The 9,679-nt window shown below is 38.7% G+C and overlaps 1 non-coding gene across 1 annotated transcript; it reads left to right on the top strand.

Moving 5' to 3' along the window:
• Nucleotides 1–9,352: 9,352 nt before the first annotated feature.
• On the top strand, nucleotides 9,353–9,459 carry LOC112089359. The gene has a single exon (XR_002900996.1). It is a non-coding gene; the product is annotated as a small nucleolar RNA R71 (small nucleolar RNA).
• Nucleotides 9,460–9,679: the final 220 nt, after the last annotated feature.

The following is a 9,679-nucleotide window of genomic DNA, read 5'->3' as shown; positions in this document are numbered from 1 at the left end:
TACAACTTGTCTTAGACGTGGAGGTGGAGGCTTTTGCTGATTCTGGTTTCCATTACCACCTTGAGTCTGTTGCCCTTGATCCATACCCAATCTCTCAATGTGCACAGCTCTTTCTCTTTGTCTTCTTGCTTGACTTCTGGTGTTCATACACCTGAAAACAAAGACAGCACTTGAAAGGTAATCAGTAAAACAAAATAAAATGACTTGATCTCAAGAAGATCCAAAGTGTTAATGCTAGAATGAATCCCCAATTGGCAACGGCGCCAAATTGATAGTAGGAATTTGTCAATCCTTGATCAATTCCTCAACTACTCATGTAATTGTAGAACTTGAGGTATCAATCCTAATGGAGAGATTTTAGGCACCAAGACTATGAGGATCAATTCTTAATTCAAGTCTAATAAGCAGATGAATTATTAACCAATATTATCTAAAAGCATATCATAAAACAAGCAATAACAAACAAGCAGTAATTAAGACCTAAACAAGCAAGACAACAAAGCAAAGACTCAAATTCAAATAAAGATAAAGCTAAACCTCTAGATGTGATCCTTGATCAGGGTGCTTTCAATGCTTAATTCATGATGCTAAGCAAACAATGCAATACTTGCAATTCTTTAGTCTAGACTTCCAAAATAGATTAATTCATTCCCATGACCGAATTCCCTTTGTAAATTACCTAATCAAGACTAATTCCCATTAGTGAATAAGCAATCAACAAGCATAAGGTTCCAAGTCCAATATGACCAAACAGCCTCTTGGTGCATCAAAATAGGAGCCAAGAAAGACTGAATCTTATACAGAAAGATAAAGCAAACATCACATGAACTCAAATTCCAATCAACTTAGAACTCAAAGCAAGACCATTTCTTTCCCAAGACAATGATCACTATACTAATCAGCATTCAAACCAAACTCTCATTAGTGGTAATGATGATCAATATGCATTAATAAACAGTTCTAATATGTCATTTATGCTTCAAACAAACATTCCCATGGCATTTAAAACATAAACCCTTAAGTTAGCTCATTCAGGAAATTCATCAAATACCTTGTGGGTGGAGAAATGCCTAAGTTCTAGACCAGAGTGATTATCAAAGATATAGCATTAAGAGCACCTAACTAAGGAAATTAAATGAGAATCTAGAACCTAAACATCATAAATCAAACATCTAAGCACCCTAATCTACACACCTAGAAGCTTAAAAGAAGACTACTCACTAATCATGCTTAACACACCTAATCTTTTGCAAGAGGTGATGTTAAACATGATTAGAAGCAAAGATAAGAAGAGAAGATGATAAGAAACAACTTTAGATTGATTAAATCCTTGAGATATCTCTTAAAAAAATCTGGGTTTTCACAAAAGAGGCCAAGAGAGAAGATAATAAAGCTTTTTTTTTCAACAGATATTTCCTAAAGCATATATATAGGTAGGGTTTTTTTGATGGGCCAACCCAGAACAAACTAGGAATTGGCCCAAAAAGGCCCTAAAAAACGTGCTGAACTAAGGTAGTATCGACCTGATTTCAGTCGGTGCAGGAGCTCGGTGTGGTGTTAAGAAATCTCTGAAATTCAACACTAAACAGGTTTCACTCGGTGTAGCTCCTCGGTGCAGTGTAATGAAGGTCTTCAGGGGGCCTATACCGACCAGAATTGTGTTGGTGCAGCATCTCGACATATATTCGGCGTTTGAGCTCCCAAAATCGAAAAAACAACCGTCAATGGATCAAGGTCATATCGACCAAATTCTGGTCGGTATTTCTTCTTGATATGAATGCAAACCGCTTGCACCAAATTCTTCATAACTCCCTGCTCGCTTGTCCAAACCTTGATCGGTCACCTCCATGAGCCGGATGGCTCCTTCAGCTCCAGCTTTAGTGAAGGGTTCGGGTTCAGATGACGTCAGAAAGGGCTCCGTTCCACCGGTTATTTGGTCCTTTTTCCGCTCCGAGACATGTACTGCTTCTTATCGCCGTAACTTTCAGCTCACAACTCCAAATAGGACGATCTAAAATGTTCTGGAAACTAGAATCGACCCTCTTGATTCTTGAGGAAGACTCCGGAGGCTGAATCCTGGTGCAAGTCTTCCTGCTCAAGTGATAAAGTTGAGGGATTGTCGGCTCTATAACACTTGTCCGAGTCTGATGCACATAAGGTGATGGTCTCTCCATGGCTCTTGTCCCAATTGCTCCCAATTAGCTCCAAATGACCTGTAAACACTCCAAAAGTGCAAAAATCTTTAGGACCTAATGCAATTCCTAACTAAAGACAAAAGCAAAGACAAGTATATGTAAAACTACCTAAATGTATGCATGAGACTCAATATTTGGACAAAAATGCAATCCTTAACATGACAAAATATGAGTATAGTGGTAAGTATTCCCGCCTGTCACCCGGGTGACCCGGGTTTGATCCCAATTGATAGACAAGAGTTTTTAAGGCTCTTAAGGGCTATCAATCCCCTTGTCATAGTAGTATAAGGGGTGTCAATCCAAGAATGTGGTGATAGACACTAGATTATATGATCTGATTCTTAATTCAAGCAATCAAGTGAGTTTGGTTTTGAACAGGTAATTGAAACAAGAAACTTAACAAGATTAACAAACTAGCAATGATTAAAAGCAAGAAGCAGATGATAGATGATAAACAATATGAGAAAACTAAGCCTCTAAGTGTGGTCATTGAATAGGGTGCTTTCAACGCAAACTAATGATGCTAAACAACAATGCAACACTTGCAACTCTTTAGTGTAGGCTTCATGATTAGATTAATCCACTCTCATGACAGAAATCCCTTTGCAAATCACTTAATAAAGTCTAACAACCATTAGAGATAACCAAGCAATCAACAAGCATAATGTTCCAAGCCTAATAAGTGACCAAACAATCTCTAACAAAGAAAGACTGAATCTTTAGCAGAAAGACATAGCAAGCAATCACATGATCTCTAATCCAATCAACTTAGAGTTTAAAGCTAGATTAATTCTCTCATGAGGGTATTAATCTCTATACTAATCCATTTTCAAACCAAATTCTCATTTGTGAAATATGAACTAGTAAGCATTAAGAATCAACTCTAATATGTCATTTATGAAATTAACAAACATCATCATGGCATTAATGCATAAACCTTTAATTAGCTTTCATTCAGGCATTTCATCAAACACTTTTGGTGCATGAAAAACCCACTAGCAAAGTAAGATTTTTAGGTCTTTGATGGGTTATCAATCCCTTATGTCACTTTCAGTACAAAGGGTATCAATCCAAATGTGTGGTACTTAGGCACTAGTTTATGTGACAAGTTCTTAAGTCAATTGAGACAAGAAAGGTTTTTGGTGGTGGCAAGAAACAAGAAAGCATAAAACAAGAAACAAGCAAGCAAGATGATTAACTACTAAACAAAGCAAGCAACCAAACAAGATGATGATAAAGCAAATGATGAAAGATAAACCTCTAGATGTGATCATTGATTAGGGTGCTTTAGATACTGATTCATGATGCTAAGAACATAATGCAACACTTGCTACTCTTTAGTCTAGGCTTCTTAATCAGATTAATCCACTTTCATGACAGAAATCCCTTTGCAAATCACTTAATCAAGTCTAACAACCATTAGAGATAACCAAGCAATCAGCAAGCATAATGTTCCAAGCCTAATAAGTGACCAAACAATCTCTAACAAAGAAAGACTGAATCTTTTACAGAAAGACATAATAAGCAAACACATCTTCTCAAAACATTTTAACTTAGAACTCTAATCTAGATTAATCCTCTCATGAAGGCATTAACCTCTACACTAATCCATTTTCAAACAAAATTCTCATTTGTGAAATATGAATCAATGTGCATTAAGAAACAGTTCTAATATGTCATTTATGCTTCAAACAAACATTCCCATGGCATTTAAAACATAAACCCTTAAGTTAGCTCTTTCAGGCATTTCATCAAACACTTTTGGTGCATGAAATGCCTATGAACCCAGATTTCACTTTCCCAAGGAAATCTAGCATTAGGAGCAGCTCACTAAGGAAATGAAATGAGAATCTAGAACCTAATCATCACAAATCAAACATCTAAGCACCATAATCTACATACCTAGAAGCTTAAAAGAAAACTACTCACTAATCATGATGAACACACCATTTCCTTTGCAAGAGGTGATGTTAATCATGATTAGAAGTAAAGATGAGATGAAGAAATGATAAGAAACAGCTTTAAGATTATTTAATCTGCTAGATATCTCTTGATCAAACTCGTTTTTACACTAAAGAGGCAAAGAAACAAAGAGAAAAAGACTTTTTTCTAACAGATATTTCCTAAAGCATATATATAGGTAGGGTTTTCTTGATGGGGCAACCCAGAACAAACAAGGTATTGACCCAAAAAAGCCCTAAAACACGTGCTGAACTAAGGTAGTATTGACCTGATTTCAGTCGTTGCAGGAGCTTGGTGTGGTGTTAAGAAATATCTGAAATTCAACACCAAGCAGGTTTCACTCGGTGTAGCTCCTCGGTGCAGAGTAATGAAGGTCTTCAGGGGGCCAATACCGACCAGAATTGTGTTGGTGTAGAACTCGACATATTTTCGGCTTTTGAGCTCCCAAAATCCAAGAAAAACCGTCAAGGGATCAAGGTCATATCGACCAAACCACTTCCACCAAATCCTTCATAACTCACTTCTCGCTGGTCCAATCCTTGATCGGTCAACTCCATGAGCCAGATGGCTCCTTCAGCTACAACTTTGGTGAAGGGATCGGGTTCAGATGACGTCGGTAGGGGCTCCGTTCCACCGGTTCTTTGATGCGTGTTGCTTTGTTCCTTTATCATCTCCGAGACATGTACTGCTTCTTATCGACGTAACTTTCAGCTCAACTCCAAATAGGACGATCTAAAGTGTTCTGGAAACTAGACTCGACCCTATTGATTCTTTATGTAGACTCTGGAGGCTGAATCCTGGTGCAAGTCCTCCTTCTCAGGTGATAAAGTTGAGGGATCGTTGGCTCCATAACACTTGTCCGAGTCTGATGCACATAAGGTGATGGTCTCTCCATGGCTTTTGTCCCAATTGCTCCCAATTAGCTCCAAATGACCTGTAAACACTCCAAAAGTGCAAAACTCTTTAGGACCTAATGCAATTCCTATTTAAAGAAAAAAGCAAAGACAAAAATATGTAAAACTACCTAAATGTATGCATGAGACTCAATATTTGGACAAAAAAACAATCCTAAACATGACAAAATATGAGTATATCAACTCCCCTACACTTGTCCTTTTCTTGTCCTCAAGCAAACGAGAACAAAGGAGAGAGAGAGGTTAAATGCATGGGAGTTCATATTTCCTTTGAGAGAAGTGACCACTAAGAGAATTCAAGTTCATGCTCAATATGCAATGCAAAACCATACTTTGATGTATCAACTCAACAGTAATCTCCACAAGTTCTCCTATTCCTCAACTCTTTAACATTCATTAAGTTTTTTACCAAGTGGATCAAATGATGCATTGTTTAAACAAACAGAGTTTGGCTAGGGTGAGGTTACGAGACTAAAATGATCTCATCAATGCCTGAGTGGGTTCAATGCAGCAAAAGGATCTCTCTATGAATGACCAAACTTTGGCAGAATGCTAATGGTAAAAGGCAACCTATGCATACAAGGGCAAGGACTCATCCCACCCCACACTCTACTCAAAGTTTCCTCACTTGCTTACTTTTTACACTCATTCTTCTCTAACTAGGGGATTCTCTTTTCCTTTTCATACACAAGTCTTGGAGTTCAAACTTTACACAGCTCTTTTTCACTTTCTTTTTTAACCTCTAGCCTCTTTTTCTTTCTTTTTAGAACATTTGAGCTCTTTGGCTTCTTTTCTTTTCCTTTCACTTAGAGGCTAGACTCTTTCTTTTCAAAACACTAGAGCTCACTTTCTTTGACGCAAAACTTCCAAGACTGATTTCTTTTCTTTTTCTATCCCCCAGTTCTCACCAGTCTCCTTTTTTTTCCACTCATCTCTCCTTTTTCCACTCACCAACAATTATTCCCCACACCTAGTTCTCGCCAAATCTCTCAGCTCCTTGATGATGGAACTTACCACTCAATGAGACTTGCCCTTGTCGCCCTAAACCTAACACTTTCTGCTAAGTTTGGTCCAAGGTGGCCTTTCAATCACACACAAACAATTGGCTTGAAAGAAGGATTGGTTCAGGGTGAGGTAAAACTGATCCAAATGCGGATTCAGATATTTGAGCTAAGGAAGAGGATGGTAAAAAAAGGATTCTAGCTCAAATATGTATATTGGTATCCACAAGCTTATTCAAACAATGCACCAAATGATAGTTTCAATTCAAGTTCAAGGGTTTCACTTATTAGAGTTGAGTTTAATTCAAACTTGCTTCTCAGATTCAGATCATTTCAAGCTTTGCAAGCACAGAAATCATTTCACAAGCATAATGGGTCCAAATTCTCAAAGTGATGTACTCTCAAGGAAAAACTATCATTACTCCCAGCAAGATGCAACCTATATGATGCAAGCTAGACTCAATACTAAAATGTGAATGCAGCTACATGAACATTTTTTTTTGGTGAGAATTTTTCAGATTTTCCAATTTTTTTGGTTTTTATATGCACTTAGATAAATGCAAAATGAGACTCAAAGTGAAAAGGAAAATAAGAGCAGAATAAACATGATTATTAAACACAAAACCCCTCCCCCACACTTAGATAACACAGTCCCTTTTGTTATAAAATCATGAAGGAGAAGGGCAAAGCAAAATCACAAAATGCAAAGAGAAAATTAGCTAAGCTAGATGCATATTTACAAGGATGTAGTGTTACCTGATCAAGGACTGAGAGATGGGGCTGGAGAATTGACTACACCGACCTCTTGCACCGAGTGAAATCACCTTGGTGTGAGGCATCCTTGGCCATCTTTTGTTCCACACCGACCTCCATTTACTCGGTGTATCAGGTCGCTATTTCTTCGGCTTTTTGAACCTTGATACACCGAGTTCTTGCACCAAGTGAAATCACCTCGGTGTGAGACAAGTATTGGCCACTTTTTGCACTGTACCGACCTCCATTTTCTCGGTGTAAATGGTCGATATTTCTTCAGCTTTTAAACCTTGTTACACCGAGTGAATGCACCGAGTGAAATCACCTCGGTGTGAATGCATTCCTCACACAATTTCTCAGCTTTTCTTTGGTCCATTTTCCTTATGGCAGCTCCTAAACACCTTAGAAACCTGTCCACACTTAAGAAAAACACCAAAACATCCTAAAAACAGCAAAAGAAAGCATTAAAAAGAGTATTTACAAAGGATAAGCTTGGGATGTCTCCCAAGAGCACTTTGTTTAAAGTCACTAAGTTTAACTTTTCAGAACCTTTTCTTAATGAGGGAGAGGAGGAGTTTTGATGCTCCTTGTCTTGTCCATGAATTCAAGCATGAGGTCCTTGTTCATCAGCTCTTGGACACCAGATGACCCTTTGTCTATAAGCTCTTGTGTGAGGATTGACCTGAGTTTGGCAAATGGTCTTGATCTTCCATTGCCTTTAAACTTGTATTCCACAGCTCCACCATCAAACTTCCATGGAGTGAGAGTTAAGACTTGAGAAGAAGACCCAAGAGTGAATGATTTGGTGCTTGTTGGGTTCTTGTCTTGAGACCCTGAACCATTGCTTTTGTTGCTTCTGATCTCCTTCTCACTTGGTGTAGGAGATAGAGATTCCAAGCAAGCTTCATCATCACTAAAGAAATCCCCTTCAAACTCAAGATCAGGTCTTATGAGGGACTCTTTCTTCTTTTCAACAGATGCAAGGGGTTGAGCTTCTTCTATATTTCCCATACTCCCCTCATACATCATCCCATAGCATTTCAACTCATCAGAATCATCAGATATAACTCCACAAAACCCAGCAAGAGGAGGTTTAAGGGTATAAGATACTTCATCATCTACCTTAGTAAGGACCACTCTTTGGGTATCAAAGTCCATCCTTGCTCCTGTGGTGTTCAGAAATGGAGTTCCAAGCAAAATAGGTAAATCTTTGGTCTTCTTCATCTTCATGACTACAAAATCAGTTGGAACTGTGCATTCACCAATCTTCATTGGGTAATCTTCAAGGATTCCATATGGCTTCTTTGAGGATGAATCTCCAAAGGTGATTGACATGGGGTGATGCTTAAGACTCTTGATCCCTAGTCTCTCCACCATGTCTAAAGACATTACACTGATGCTTGATCCAGAATCACACAAAGCATTGTCCACTTTCAAATTTCCAAGAGAGCATGAGATGGAGAACTTTCCTAGGTTGCCTAGCTTGGGAATATATTTGGGTTTCAACCTTGTTGAACCAGTGCTAGAGACTCCATCAGATGTCCTTCCTTGAACCATTCTCTGATCCTTTCCTTCAGCAATCTCAGAATCATTCTTTTTCATATCAAAACAAGCTGCCTCCCCACCTTCTTTCTCAATGTCCTCATTGAGATCACAAAACAGGAACTCAAACTCATCGATGATGGCGTCCTCATCGTCTTTTGTCAGGCATTTTTCACTTGAGACATTGCCATGGAGAATGTCCTCAATTTCTTGGACAGAGCATGATTCTCATCATTTGAGAGGATTGCATTGCAGTATTCTGTTTGATGTGCAATTGATGTCCCTGGTAAAGATCTTTGAGCTTGAGAACTGCAGTGGCCCTTGTTGTTCTTTAGAGTCTTGACTTTGGAAGCCAAGGTTGAAATTTGAGTTAGAAGATCAAAATAAGTGCAATCCACCTTGTTGTTAATCTCTGCCATTTTCTTGTTGAAGTCTATGGCACCACTTGCTTGATCTTTGAGGATTTGCTGGAGCAGGTTCTGCACTTCTTGATCCTTATTCTCTGAGTTCTGTTGGAGACTTTGTTGTTCGGGAGGGACAAAAACTTGTTGTTGAGTGTTTTTAGGATAGAAGTTCTGGTTTGGGGGATTCTTGTAGTAGGTAAAGCCCTTTTGGTAACCTTTTTGGCACCTACAAAGTTCACCTCAGCTGTGATGTCTTCCCTTTGAAATGTGTCTTGAAACACATGATTCACATCTCTAACAAAGTTAGCTGACTGATGAGATGCTAAGAGAAGTGTGTCTAGCTTCTCATTGAGAGACTTGATGTCTTTTCTTGTCCTTTCCTCTTCAGCACTCACAGCTCCTCTTGAATTCCTTCAAAGTCTGATCCATAAAGCTCATCACTCTGAGCTGCATTCTCCACTAGGGTCATGGCATCATTGACTTCCTTGGTCATGAAATTACCATTTGAAGCTGTGTCCAAGAGGAGTCTGACATTTTGTAAAGCACCTCTGTAGAAGGTACTTAGCAGCTGAGCATCTGAGAATCCATGGTGAGGGCATTGCATGGTATACCCTCTAAATCTTTCCCAAGCCTCACAAAAGCATTCATGGTTCTTCTGAATGAAACTTGAGATTTCATTTCTTAACCTTGCTGTTCTTGATGAAGAGAAGAACTTGGTTAGAAATGCTCTTTTGCGTTGCTCCCATGTTGTGACTGATCCTTGAGGTAAAGACTTTTCCCATTGAAGAGATTTGTCTCCTAGAGAAAAAGGAAATAGCCTCAACTTGAAACTGTCCTCACTCACTCCATTCATCTTAGTTAGATCACAAACTCTATCAAAGTTCTCAATGTGATCTAATGGGTCTTCT

The sequence above is a fragment of the Eutrema salsugineum genome, unplaced genomic scaffold, assembly GCF_000478725.1.
Source record: "Eutrema salsugineum unplaced genomic scaffold, Eutsalg1_0 scaffold_12, whole genome shotgun sequence".
NCBI lineage: Eukaryota > Viridiplantae > Streptophyta > Magnoliopsida > Brassicales > Brassicaceae > Eutrema > Eutrema salsugineum.
Note: the sequence above shows the minus strand (reverse complement) of the source record. Positions and strands in the feature narration are given on the sequence as shown.